This window comes from Penaeus vannamei, chromosome 15 (genome assembly GCF_042767895.1).
Source record: "Penaeus vannamei isolate JL-2024 chromosome 15, ASM4276789v1, whole genome shotgun sequence".
Lineage (NCBI taxonomy): Eukaryota > Metazoa > Arthropoda > Malacostraca > Decapoda > Penaeidae > Penaeus > Penaeus vannamei.
The window spans coordinates 3,793,637-3,808,636 of NC_091563.1; the positions used below are offsets into that span (position 1 = coordinate 3,793,637).

General features: G+C 33.1%; 9 non-coding genes across 9 annotated transcripts in view; all 9 read left to right on the forward strand.

The window, feature by feature from the left end:
* The window catches only part of LOC113819020 (small nucleolar RNA U3), a 201-nt gene extending 123 nt beyond the window's left edge, over window positions 1-78 (forward strand). Inside the window, exon 1 of the small nucleolar RNA XR_003476952.1 lies at window positions 1-78. This exon is cut by the window's left edge and continues 123 nt beyond it. This is a non-coding gene — a small nucleolar RNA (small nucleolar RNA U3).
* Window positions 79-1,712: 1,634 nt separating this feature from the next.
* On the forward strand, window positions 1,713-1,913 carry LOC113819019 (small nucleolar RNA U3). The gene has a single exon (XR_003476951.1). It is a non-coding gene; the product is annotated as a small nucleolar RNA U3 (small nucleolar RNA).
* Window positions 1,914-4,133: 2,220 nt separating this feature from the next.
* On the forward strand, window positions 4,134-4,334 carry LOC113819016 (small nucleolar RNA U3). Its single transcript, XR_003476948.2, has one exon. It is a non-coding gene; the product is annotated as a small nucleolar RNA U3 (small nucleolar RNA).
* Window positions 4,335-6,347: 2,013 nt separating this feature from the next.
* On the forward strand, window positions 6,348-6,548 carry LOC113821956 (small nucleolar RNA U3). The gene has a single exon (XR_003477248.2). It is a non-coding gene; the product is annotated as a small nucleolar RNA U3 (small nucleolar RNA).
* A 1,251-nt stretch (window positions 6,549-7,799) lies between these two features.
* Window positions 7,800-8,000, forward strand: LOC113819018 (small nucleolar RNA U3). The gene has a single exon (XR_003476950.2). It is a non-coding gene; the product is annotated as a small nucleolar RNA U3 (small nucleolar RNA).
* Window positions 8,001-9,419: 1,419 nt separating this feature from the next.
* LOC113819017 (small nucleolar RNA U3) lies at window positions 9,420-9,620 on the forward strand. Its single transcript, XR_003476949.1, has one exon. It is a non-coding gene; the product is annotated as a small nucleolar RNA U3 (small nucleolar RNA).
* Window positions 9,621-12,177: 2,557 nt separating this feature from the next.
* LOC113819029 (U1 spliceosomal RNA) lies at window positions 12,178-12,340 on the forward strand. Its single transcript, XR_003476960.1, has one exon. It is a non-coding gene; the product is annotated as a U1 spliceosomal RNA (small nuclear RNA).
* A 957-nt stretch (window positions 12,341-13,297) lies between these two features.
* LOC113819028 (U1 spliceosomal RNA) lies at window positions 13,298-13,460 on the forward strand. The gene has a single exon (XR_003476959.1). It is a non-coding gene; the product is annotated as a U1 spliceosomal RNA (small nuclear RNA).
* A 1,111-nt stretch (window positions 13,461-14,571) lies between these two features.
* Window positions 14,572-14,734, forward strand: LOC113819027 (U1 spliceosomal RNA). The gene has a single exon (XR_003476958.1). It is a non-coding gene; the product is annotated as a U1 spliceosomal RNA (small nuclear RNA).
* The last annotated feature ends 266 nt before the right edge of the window (window positions 14,735-15,000 follow it).

The window sequence follows — 15,000 nt, forward strand, 5'->3', positions numbered from 1 at the left end:
ACGTTCTTCGTAAGAGCATTGATGACCGTTCTGGCTCGGTTCACCGTGTCCAGAGGAGGCCCACACAGGCTGAGTGGTTGAATATAAATCCACTGGAATTGTTACTTTTGAAAACTCCAACACAGGAGTGATAAGATACGAGAAGGGTTATTTGTATGAATATATATATATACGCATATATAATCATATATGTTTATATGCCTGTACATATACATACATTAAATATATATATATATATATATATATATATATATATATATATGTGTGTGTGTGTGTGTGTGTGTGTGTGTGTGTGTGTGTGTGTGTGTGTGTGTGTGTGTGTATGTGTGTGTGTGTGTGTATAATACATACATATATATACATATATGAGAATCGAATGGGCGAATTCACCACCTTAACAAAAAATGCACCCCGTTTTCTATTAAATCTGCCGTATGTTTATATGCCTGTAAATATATATACACTATATATACATAATATATATACTTATAAATATGTGTGTGTGTGTGTATGTATAATACATACATATATGAGAATGGGCGAATTCACCACCTTAAAGAAAAATGCACCCCGTTTTCTATTAAATCGGCCTTATGAAATAAACAATAATTGCGTATGACTGTCATGAGTATTATTCTATTGTCCAAATAACATCAAAAGTTTACCATCATCTAAATAGCGGATCCAGGTGATACAAGAGGAAGAGAATGTGGCTGCTCAAGGTAAAGCAGAGCGATATAGTAATATACGGTTGAGGGATAATGCAAACGAAGGATATTTCCGTATGATGAATATTATGAATAGTCAGTTCCAACATTTAAGGATTTTTTATAAAGAAATTATGAAAAGAAACTAAAAAAAAGAAAAAAAAAGTGATCAGATTTCATGATAATTGTCTTATACGATAATATTTCTAAAAGCAGGTGTCCAATATATCCATCAAACTAACTAAACAGGAATAAAAGCGAACCCTCTCTCTCTCCATGTATATTTTAGTCATTATTGCACTTTTCTTGATTTCCGCAATTTCCTTCCTCATATTCGATCCATCCTAACTCTACCCTGGTTGCTTGAAGGTGGGCCTCCTTTCAGGGCAAGAAGGGCATGATCTCTCCGAGCCAGGTTTGGCGAGGCGACACCGCGTTTGTTATTGGCTGTACCTGTGTGCTTATAAATATATATATATATATATATATATATATATATATATATATATATATATATATATATATATATTATATATATATTATATATATATATATATATATATATATATATATATATATATATATATATATATATATATGCATACGCACACTTGGATATTTATACATGAGCATATCTATATATATAGATAAACATGTGTTACAGTGTCGATATTTATTTATTGCATACACATCCACATCCCATTTATTATTTCTAAAAGGGTGTACTGTTTTGTTTTATATTATTGTTTATCTAATATATTTAAATATCAAAGTATACAAGAACTTCATTGCATAGTAATACACACACGCTATGTATAATATACACATATATATGTATAATATACACATATATGTATAATATGCACATATATATGTATAATATTCACATTTATGTATGATTATAATAGTAATAGTAGTAATAACAAGCTGCTAACAAGCTCAGCCTATTTCTATCGTAAGTCATCAGTAAAACAGATTTGGGACCACAAACTTCAATCCAACATTAAGATCATACTTTATAGGATCAATTCTATAGTGAGATTGCCGGGTTTCTCGCCAAGATTCTCGGAATATATTCAACCACGATGAGGACTTTGAGTGTGAGCCTCTGAGCGGGAAGCGGTTCTTACGTTCTTCGTAAGAGCATTGATGACCGTTCTGGCTCGGTTCACCGTGTCCAGAGGAGGCCCACACAGGCTGAGTGGTTGAATATAAATCCACTAGGATTGTTACTTTTGAAAACTCCAACACAGGAGTGACAAAATATGGGAAAACTATATGTATAAATGCATACATACATATGTATGAATGCATAAATATGTATGTTTATATGCCTTCACATATACATACATTAAATATATATATATATATATATATATATATATATATATATATATATATATATATATATATATATATATATATATATATATATATATACAAAATATTTATGGTTATATATGTGTAATACATACATATATAAACATATATGTGAATCGAATGGACGAATTCACTACCTTAACAAAAAATGCACCCCGTTTTCTATTAAATCTGCCTTATGTTCTGACGAGAAATGGTGTGATTACCTTACCTATTAATGGCAGAAAATTAAGATTATTGAAATGGTGGAAAACTCATGGTCAGTTGGAAACGCATTCAATCCATTTATTTCATAACTCGAGTTGTGGGACTTCGCCTCTTCCATTCTCTCTTTATATATGTATATGTATATATACACATACATTTTTATAAGGAAATTTATATATACACATATATATATATATATATATATATATATATATATATATATATATATATATATATATATATGTATGTACAGCCGACAACAAAAACGATATCGCCTCGTCAGACCTATCTTGGGGAAATCATGGCCTTCTTGCCGTGAAAGGTGGTCCACGTTCTAACAACCTGGACATGGGAAAGGAGGGAAGAGGATGAGAGTGATCTGGATTCGCTTGGTGAAGCAAGGAGTGAGTTTTTGCTGTTTCAGTCCTAACCGATCAAGCCTAGCGTCCGCACCCCCCCCCCCCCTCTCTCTCTCTCGCACAAACACAGTGTGTAATATCTGTGGGCGTGAATAATGTATCGTATCAAATAGCGCCTCTTGATCTACCAAACCTTAAGAAATGGCTTTGACCAGAAAGTTTCGAGGATAATGTGGTGTAAAGATTTGGGCATCGATTGCCCTGTTTTCCTTTGATTTCGTTTGGGTGGCTCCTACGATCCAGAACCTCCAGGCGCGTTCATGAATCGCGAAGCACGGAAATATTCCCTTAGCCTTGACTCTACCTAATTTTATGCCTATTTCAGCGTCTGGTGCCCACGACCTTGTCGGTATTCCCCCTCCAAACTATTCAAGAAACCCATTACTTTCGATATCTCTTGTTCAATCCATCTTTTAAATACTATTTCGTTTTTTTATGTGAAATAATTGTAAACATTTGGAAACTATGATGACGAATGATTGTCATAAGTATTATTCTATTTTCCAAATAACATCAAAAGTTTACCATTATCTAAATAGCGGATCCAGGTGATACAAGACGGAGAGAGTGTGGCTTCTTAGAGTAAAGCAGAGTGATAATAGTAATATACGGCTGAGGGATAATGCAAACGAAGGATATTTCCGTATGATGAATATTTATATGAACAGTTAGTTCCAACATTTAAGGATTTTTTTATATATAGAAAATATGATGAGGAACTAAAATATAACGATGTGATAAGATTTCATGATAATTATTTTCGAAAAGATATACGATAACTTTTTTTCTTAAAGCAAGTCTCCAATATATCCATCAAACTAACACCTAAACAGGAACAAAAGCGACCCCCTCCTCTCTCTCCATATATATTTTAGTCATTATTGCACTTCCTTTTTTAATTTCGCAATTTCCTTCTGAAATTCGATCCATCCTAGCTCTACCCTGGTTGCTTGAAGGTGGGCCTCCTTTCAGGGCAAGAAGGGCATGATCTCTCCGAGACAGGTTTGGCGAGGCGACACCGCGTTTGTTATTGGCTGTACATGTGTGCTTATAAATATATTTACATATGTGCATACGCACACTTGGATATTTATACATTAGCGTATATCTATATATACGTATACATGTCTTACAGTGTGGATATTTATGCATTGCACACACATCCGCATCTCATTTATTATTTCAAAAAGGATGTACTATTTTGTTTTATATCATTCTTAATCAATTATATTTGAATATCATAAAATATATAAGAACTTAATTGCATAGTAATACACACATTTGTATATATATAAAACACACATGTATGTATAATTACAATAATATTAGTAATGATAACAAGCTGATACCAGGCTCAGCCTATTTCCATCGTAAGTCATCAGTAGAACTTAATTGGGACCACAAACTTCAATCCAACATTAAGATCATACTTTATAGGATTAATTCTATAGTGAGATTGCCGGGTTTCTCGCCAAGATTCTCGGAATATATTCAACCACGATGAGGACTTTCAGTGTGAGCCTCTGAGCGGGAAGCGGTTCTTATGTTCTTCGTAAGAGCATTGATGACCGTTCTGGCTCGGTTCACCGTGTCCAGAGGAGGCTCACACAGGCTGAGTGGTTGAATATAAATCCACAAGAATTGTTACTTTTAAAAACTCCAACACAGGAGTGATAAAATATGGGAAAAACTATATGTATAAATGTATACATACGCATATATAAATATACATGTTTATATGCTTCCATATATACATATAAATATTTATATATATACATAATATTTCTGGTTATATATGCACAATACATACATATACATACATGTATAAGAATCGAATGGTCGAATTCACCACCTTAACAAAAAATGCACCCTGTTTTCTATTAAATCTGCCTTATGTTTTGACTAGAAATGGTGTGGTTAGTTTACCAATTAATGGCAGAAAATTAAGATTATTAAAATGGAAAACTCATGGTCAGTTCGAAACATATTCAATCCATTTATTTCATAACTCGATTTGTGCGACTTCGCCTCTTCCATTCTCTCTTTATATATGTATGTATATAATATATATATATAGATTTTTATAAGTAAATTTATATATACATGTATGTACAGCCACCAACAAAAACAATATCGCCTCGTCAGACCTAGCTTGGAGAAAACATAGCCTTCTTGCCTTGAAAGGTGGGCTACGTTCAAATAACCTGGACATAGGAAAGGAGGGAAGAGGATGAGAGAGTTCTGGATTCGCTAGGCAAAGCAAGGAGTGAGTTTTTGCTATGTTTCATTCCTAACGGATCAAGCCTAGAGTCTGCACCTCCCTCTCTCGCACAAACACAGTTTGTAATATTTGTGGGCGTGAATAATGTATCGTATCAAGTGGCACCTCTTGAGCTATCAAACCTGAAGGAATGGCTTTAGCCAGAAATTTTCGAGGGTAATGGGGTGTAAAGGTTTAGGTATCGATTGCCTTGTTTTCCTTTTATTTCGTTTGGGTGTCTCCTACGATCCAGAACCTCCAGTCGCGTTCATGAATCACGAAGCACGGGAATATTCCCTTAGCCTTGACCTTACCTATTTTTACGCCTTATTTGTTGTTTCAGAGGCTGGTGCCCACGACCTTGTCGGTTTTTCCCCTCCAAACTATTCAAGCAACCCATTACTTTCGATATGAAATAATAGTAAACTTTTGGAAACTATAATGACGTATGATTGTCATGAGTATTATTCTATTTTCCAAATAACATCAAAAGTTTACCATTAAATAGCGGATCCAGGTGACACAAGACGGAGTGAGTGTAGCTGCTTAGGGTAAAGCAGAGCGATATTGTAATATACGACTGAGGGATAATGCAAACGAAGGATATTTCCGTATGATAAATATTATGAATAGTCAGTTCGAACAGTTAAGGATTTTTATATAGGTAATATGATAAACTAAAATAAAACGATGTGATAAGATCTCATGAAAATTGCTTTCGAAAAGATATACGATAACTAATTTCTTAAAGCAGGTCTCCAATATATCCATCACTCTAACACCTAAACAGAAACAAAAGCAATCCCCCTCTCTCTCCATATATATTTTAGTCATTATTGCACTTCCTGTTTTGATTTCGCATTTTCCTTCCTCATATTCGATCCATCCTAACTCTATCCCGGTTGCTTGAAGTTGGGCCTCCTTTCAGGGCAAGAAGGGCATGATCTCTCCGAGCCAGATTTGGGGATGCGACACCGCGTTTGTTATTGGCTGTACCTGTGTGCTAATAAATATATTTATTTATATGCATACGCACACTTGGATATTTATACATTAGCGTATATCAATATATACGTATGCATGTGTTACAGTGTGGATATTTATGTATTGCACACACATCCGCATCCCATTTGTTATTTCAAAAAGGGTGTACTGTTTTGTTTTATATCATTCTTTGTCAAATATATTTAAATATCATTAAATATATAAGAATTTAATTGCATAGTAATACACACATTTGTATATATAATACACACTTTTATATATAATTACAATAATAATAGTAATAATAACAAGCTGATAACAGGCTCAGTCTATTTCCATCGTAAGTCATCAGTAAAACTTATTTGGGACCACAAACGTCAATCCAACATTAAGATCATACTTTATAGGATCAATTCTATAGTGAGATTGCCGGGTTTCTCGCCAAGATTCTCGGAATATATTCAACCACGATGAGGACTTTGAGTGTGAGCCTCTGAGCGGGAAGCGGTTCTTACGTTCTTCGTGAGAGCATTGATGACCGTTCTGGCTCGGTTCACCGTGTCCAGAGGAGGCCCACACAGGCTGAGTGGTTGAATATAAATCCACCAGAATTGTTACTTTTGAAAACTCCAACACAGGAGTGATAAAAAATGAATGCATATATACGAATAACACACACACACACACACACACACACACACACACAGCAGACCTAGATTGGGGAAATCATGTCCTTCTTGCCCTGAAAGGTGGTCCACGTTCTAACACCCTGGACATGGGAAAGGAGGGAAGAGGATGAGAGTGATCTGGATTCGCTAGACAAAGTAAGGAGTAAGTGTTTTGCTATGTTTCAATCCTAACCGATCAAGCCTAGCGTCCGCACCCCCCCCCCCTCTCGCACACACACAGTGTGTGTAATATATGTGGGCATGAATAATATTTCGGATCAAATAGCACCTCCTGAGCTACCAAACCTTAGGAAATGGCTTTGACCAGAAAATTTCGAGGGTAATGGAGTGTAAAGGTTTAGGAATCGATTACCTTGTTTTCCTTTTATTTCGTTTGGGTCTCTCCTACGAACCACAACCTCCAGTCGCGTTCATGAATCGCGAAGCTCGGAAATATTCCCTCAGTCTTTTATATAGAAAATGTGATAAGGAACTAAAATAAAACTATGTGATAAAATTATATGATGATTATCTTCGAAATAATATACGATGATTTATTTCTTAAAGCAGGTCTCCAATATATCCATCAAACTAAAAAGGAATAGAAACGATCCCCCTCTCTCTCCATATATATTATAGTCATTATTGCACTTCTTTTCTTGATTTCCGTAATTTCCTTCCTCATATTCGATCCATCCTAACTCTACCCTGCTTGAAGGTGGGCCTCCTTTCAGGGCAAGAAGGGCATGATCTCTCCGATACAGGTTTAGCGATGCGACACCGCGTTTGTTATTGGCTGTACAGGTGTTTATAAATATATTTATGTATATGCATACGCACACTTGGATACTTATACATGGGTGTATATCTATATATACATATGCATGTGTTACAGTGTGGATATTTATATATGCCGACACCACATCCCATTTATTATTTAAAAAAAGATGTACTACTTTGTTTTATATTATTCTTTGTCAAATATGTTTAAATACCATAAAGTATACAAGAACTTAACTGCATAGTAATACGCATACACATATGTATATATAAATACACATATATGTATAATTACAATAATAATAGTAATAATTATAAGCTGATAAGCTCAGCCTATTTCCATTGTAAGTCATCAGTAAAACTTATTTGGGACCACAAACTTCAAACTTAAACTAAGATCATACTTTATAGGATCAATTCTATAGTGAGATTGCCGGGTTTCTCGCCAAGATTCTCGGAATATATTCAACCACGATGAGGACTTTGAGTGTGAGCCTCTGAGCGGGAAGCGGTTCTTACGTTCTTCGTAAGAGCATTGATGACCGTTCTGGCTCGGTTGACCGTGTCCAGAGGAGGCCCACACAGGCTGAGTGGTTGAATATAAATCCACTTGGATTGTTACTTTTGAAAACTCCAACACAGGAGTGATAAAATATGGGAAAGGTTATTTGTATGAATGCATATATACCCTTGCATATATTTATATGCTTGCACATATACATACATTATATATGTATATAATATATCGGTATGTATATAATAATCCATGCATATATATATTCATATATGAAAAGAGAAGAGGCGAATTCATCACCTTACGAGCCACAACCTCCAGTCGCGTTCATGAATCGCGAAGTACGGGAATATTTCTTTGACTCTACCTATTTTTAAGCCTTATTTGTTGTTTCAGCGACTAGTGCTCACGACCTTGTCGGTGTTCCCCCTCCAAACTATTGTAGAAACCCAATACTTTCGATATCTCTTGTTCAATCCATCTTTTACATACTATTTCGTTTTTTTATGTGAAATAATTGTAAACATTTGGAAACTATAATCACGTATGATTATCATGAGTATTATTCTATTTTCCAAACAACATCAAAAGTTTACCATTATCAAAATAGCGGATCCAGGTGATACAAGACGGAGAGAGTGTGGCTGCTTATGGTAAAGCAGAGCGATATAGTAATACACGGCTGAGGGATAATGCAAACGAAGGATTTTTCCGTATGATGAATATTATGAATAGTCAGTTCGAACATTTAAGGATTTTTTTTATATAGATAATATGATAAACTAAAATAAAACGATGTGATAAGATTTCATGATAATTATTTTCGAAAAGAAATACGATAACTTATTTCTTAAAACAGGTCTCCAATATATCCATCACTCTAACACCTAAACAGGAACAAAAGCGATCCCCCCCCCCTGTCTCTCTCTCCATATATTAGTCATTATTGCACTTCCTTTTTTTGATTTCGCAATTTCCGTCTGATATTCGATCCATCCTAACTCTACCCTGGTTTAAAGGTGGGCCTCCTTTCAGGGCAAAAAGGGCATGATCTCTCCGAGCCAGGTTTAGCGAGGCGACACCGCGTTTGTTATTGGCTGTACCTGTGTGCTCATAAATATATTTACATATATGCAAACGCACACTTGGATATTTGTACATGTGTATATCTATATATGCATAAACATGCGATACAGTGTGGATATTTATATATTACAATAACACATCCACATCCCATTTATTATTTCAAAAGGGTGTACTGTTTTGTTTTATATTATTGTTTGTCAAATATATTTAAATACCATTAAGTATACAAGAACTTAATTGCATAGTAATTTACATAAGCACGCACATACACACATGTATGTATATAATATACACACCTATATGTATAATTACAATAATAATAGTAATAATAACAAGCTGATAACAAGCTCAGCCTATCTTCATCGTAAGTCATCAGTAGAACTTAATTGGGACCACAGACTTCAATCCAACATTAAGATCATACTTTATAGGATCAATTCTATAGTGAGATTGCCGGGTTTCTCGCCAAGATTCTCGGAATATATTCAACCACGATGAGGACTTTGAGTGTGAGCCTCTGAGCGGGAAGCGGTTCTTACGTTCTTCGTAAGAGCATTGATGACCGTTCTGGCTCGGTTCACCGTGTCCAGAGGAGGCCCACACAGGCTGAGTGGTTGAATGTAAATCCACTAGAATTGTTACTTTTGAAAACTCCAACACAGGAGTGACAAAATATGGGAAGGATTATATGTATGAATGCATATATACGCTTACATATATCTATATGCTTGAACATAGACATACATTATATAAGTATATACTATATAGGTTTATATATAATACATGCATATATATTCATATATGAAAATAGAAGAGGCGAATTCACCACCTTAACAAAAACGCATCTCTGTTTTCTATTAAATCTGCCCTATCTTTTCACAAGAAATAGTTTGGTTGACTTATTAGTGGCAGAAAATTAAGAGGATAAAAATGGTGGAGAACTTATGATCAGTTTGAATCACAATCTTTAAATCCATTTATTTCAAATGTTTTGAAATATGTATATTCGTAAATTTATATATATATATGTATATATGTATATATATATACATATATACATATATATATATATATATATATATATATATATATATGTGTGTGTGTGTGTGTGTGTGTGTGTGTGTGTGTGTGTGTGTGTGTGTGTGCGTATGTATACACATGTATATTTATTCGTGTGTATATCTGTATATATATATATATATATATATATATATATATATATATATATATATATATATATATATATATATATATATATATATGTATATATATTTGTGTGTATGTGTTATAATTTGGATATTTATATATTGTACACACAATTGTAAACTATGCATCCGTTTATGATAGTGTATGGTTCCGATTCACAATTTATGTCCGTTTTCTTTAACATATTTATGTTTAGAGAACGGCAGAAATACATACACATACACGCACACACGAAAAAATGTCAAGTTGACTTTTTATTAGTCTTAAACTTATTTTTCCTTTAAAAAATCCTTAGATGAATTCCTCAAAGATAATTTATCCCTCGAACGCGCAGCGCAATCGATCGATGATTTCGCCAACGATGGATCTACAGATGGCGCAGCGCGATCGATCGATAGCGCAGCTCAGTCGATGGCGCATGACATATATATATATGTATCTATGTGTATAGATTTATAAATATATATGTATGTATACATGTATACATATATATATGTATATGTATACATAGATGTATATATATATATATATATATATATATATATGTGTGTGTGTGTGTGTGTGTGTGTGTGTGTGTGTGTGTGTGTGTGTGTATGTATATATATATATGTATATTTTGTGTTTGTTTATAAATTAATATATGTATATGTTTGCATATAAACATATATGTATGTATGTGTATATATTTATATATGTATATATATATGTATATATATATATATATATATATATATATATATATATATATATATATATATATATATATATATATGTATGTATATATATTTATAAACATCTCTCTCTCTCTCTCTCTCTCTCTCACTCTCTCTCTCTCTCTCTCTATATATATATATATATATATATATATATATATATATATATATATATATATATATATATATAATATGAATATGTATGTATATGAATATAAATATGAATATATATATATATATACACACACACACACATATATATATATATATATATATATATATATATATATATATATATATATATATATATATATATATATATATATATATATATATATATATATATATATATATATATATATATATATATTTATATATATATGTCTATATATAGATATATTTGTACATGCACATGTCTATAAATATATATATATATATATATATATATATATATATATATATATATATATATATATATATATATATATATATATATATATGTATATAAATATGTATGTATATGTATTTTTGTATATGTATGTATATATAAATGAATATAGATATATGTAAATATCTGTAAACATATGTATATATATTTATATGTCTATATATATAATATACATATTTGTATATATAGGTATATATAAATATATACGTATATAGATTTATATATGTTTGTATGTATATATATAAATGTATATATATATATATATATATATATATATATATATATATATATATATATATATATATATATATATATATTGTGTGTATGTGCATGTGTGTGGACGTGGGTGTCTACAGGTAGCATAAATAAAATAATGATTAAGCAATACAATAAACTAATTGTTACTATTGGAAAGTTGATAGCCATAAATTGATGCTAGAAAAATATTAATCGGTTACTTTTAGTGATGAATATAGCAATGGAAACAGATTACTAACACTTCCATTGGATTTATATCAGTCCCTGTAAACGACAACCGTTTTCTTTGATAAAATAATAAATGTTTGTTTAGCTGATATTAGTATTTATATATATTTATGAACAAGGGACATGCTATTCCATTCCATGCCTTTTTGTACGTGTAGACAATCCGCTTAGTTCTGAATTTAAATAACTAGATGACCAAAAGTATATGATATAGAAGTAAATCCCCTTTGAAAGAGTCAGCGACCACATAACCGGTCACGTATAACGCACTTTGTCATCAGTCTATTCGCACTGGACTCTGCCGCTGCCGTTGCCAAGCATACTTACCTGGCACAGGAGATACCGTGATCACGAAGGCGGTTCTCCCAGGGCGAGGCTCACCATTGCACTCCGGTGGCGCTGACCCCTGCGATTAACCCAAATGTGGTTAACTCGAGTGCGCAATTTTTGGTAGCGGGGGACTGCGTTCGCGCTATCCCCCTTAATAAAAGATCATATTACTCCATTTTAAGTATGCTTCATAGTAATAACTGTGCTAACTATGAAACACATTTACATTAAAGACACAATGCGGGACAATTGAACACAGTAAGGTATGGAACATGTGTGCAACCATAATTAGACATTGCTATCCATGTCTGTACCTGTGTGTAACATTCTTTTATTGTGATGTAAATATTGTATGAATCACTGTAACTTGAAAATAGATATTTGTTTCTATAGAATATACAACATTACAGTTAAGATAATCATTATCTTAAATACCTGTATGGAAATGGATTTTTTTTTACAGTAATGAATATACTTTTATTATTGATGATTTATGATAAATAAATAAAAGTAATAGTAATGAAATATGAATGAAATAATTATTAGTAGCTGTGGTAACAATAACCATATTTTAATATCAAGAGTATAATTAATAATTATGTTACTATCAGTAATGATAGAATTATAAAAATAATAAGGTATAATTAGTGCTAGTACCAATGATGCACATCATAACTAGCAATAGTAGCATGAATAAAGTGCACTGTTAAGTTGATAATAAGATAAAGCCATATGGAAAATGTTTTATTCATTAACATTTTTGGTAATTGTAACATTAATTAAACGGAATTATTTGACGAATGCGTACGTTACATTTATATTAGTCCCTGTAGCCCACATTCGTTTTCTTTAAGATGCAAGTGAGAGGGGTTTGCATTGCCAAAAAATATGTTTGACTATTTTCTAATGTTCCATATTTCTCTCTTTTCCCAAATTATGTTTACTTTTTACACAATGTATATTATGAATTTAAGTGAGTAATTTATCAAAACAGAGTTCAGAAATAAATGCCCTCAGTTAGATCGTCAGTGACTGCAACACTATTCCGTACCAACCGCTGTAAGTCCTCAGTCAGATTGCTGTGGAATCCGTCGTTGCCGTTGCCAAGCATACTTACCTGGCACAGGAGATACCGTGATCACGAAGGCGGTTCTCCCAGGGCGAGGCTCACCATTGCACTCCGGTGGCGCTGACCCCTGCGATTAACCCAAATGTGGTTAACTCGAGTGCGCAATTTTTGGTAGCGGGGGACTGCGTTCGCGCTATCCCCCTTAAAAGATCGATTAGTATTAAGTCATGAGGCATATTACTCCATAAGTTTGCTTCATAGGAACATATATGTGCTGAAAATGAAACACGTACAGTAAGACCACATCGCGAAACAACTGAACACGGTAAGGTATGGAACATGTTTTATTTGTCGGCGGTAATAACGTGTTTCAATTCCTGTGCTAGCTGTTGGGCAGCCTGACGTTATCAGTTTCGGAATGCAAATATAATTTATAGTTATCCCCTTCGAAGGCTGAAGAAAATATTTTCGACTATGATGCATATTAACAGGACACCATGTCTGTACCTGAGTGACATTCTCTTATTGCGATGTAAATATTGTAATAATCATTACTATTTGAAAATCTACATTTTCCTATAGAATATACGTTATTACAGTTGGTTTAAGATAATCATTATCCTGTATTATATACTTGCATGCAGATTTTGTTGGCAGTAATGAATATCTTTTATTATTAAGGACATGATAATTGTTGATAGATAAAAAGTTAATGGTAATGAAATATGAATAAAATCGTTATTAGTAGCAATGGTAAGAATAACCATATTTTTAACACCATTATAATAAATCATATTGCTACCTGTAATAATAAAACTATATTTATAGTAAGTATAACTAATTCTGGTACCAATGGTGTTCATCATAATTAGCAATAGTAGCATGGATGAAGTGATAGACTTTTATATCTATGAAGATGATGATAAGATAACGCTATTTAAAAATGTTTTATTAATTTTTTTTTGGTAATTGTAACACAAAGAAATTATTTGCCGACTACGTACATTGCATTTATATTAGTCCCTGTAGCTCATATTCGTTTTCTTTAATATGTAGGGGAGATGGTTTTGTACTACCAATATAAATACATGTCTGCTTTGATTATGTTCTAATAAGTTACATATTTCGCTATTCCATACATTTGTTTTTCATTTTACACTATGTGTTGTGTTTTGAATTTAAGTGAGTAATTTATCAAAACAAAGTTCAGAAATAAATGCCCACAGATCGCCAGTGACTGTAAAACTATTCCGTACAAACCGCTGTAAGTCCTCAGTCAGTTTGCTGTGGAATCCGCCGTTGCCGTTGCCAAGCATACTTACCTGGCACAGGAGATACCGTGATCACGAAGGCGGTTCTCCCAGGGCGAGGCTCACCATTGCACTCCGGTGGCGCTGACCCCTGCGATTAACCCAAATGTGGTTAACTCGAGTGCGCAATTTTTGGTAGCGGGGGACTGCGTTCGCGCTATCCCCCTTAAAAGATCGATTAGTATTAAGTCATGAGACATACTACTCCATTTTAAGTTTGCTTTATTGCAATATATATGTGCTGAACATGAAACACGTGCACTAAGAACACATCGCGAAACAATTGAACACTGTAAGGTATGGAACATGCTCTATTTGACGGCGGTAATAACGTATTTCAATTCCAGTGCTATCTGTTCGGCAGCCTGACACTATCGGTTTCGGAATGCAAATGTAACTTTTAGTTATCCCCTTCGAAGGCTTTACAGTATAT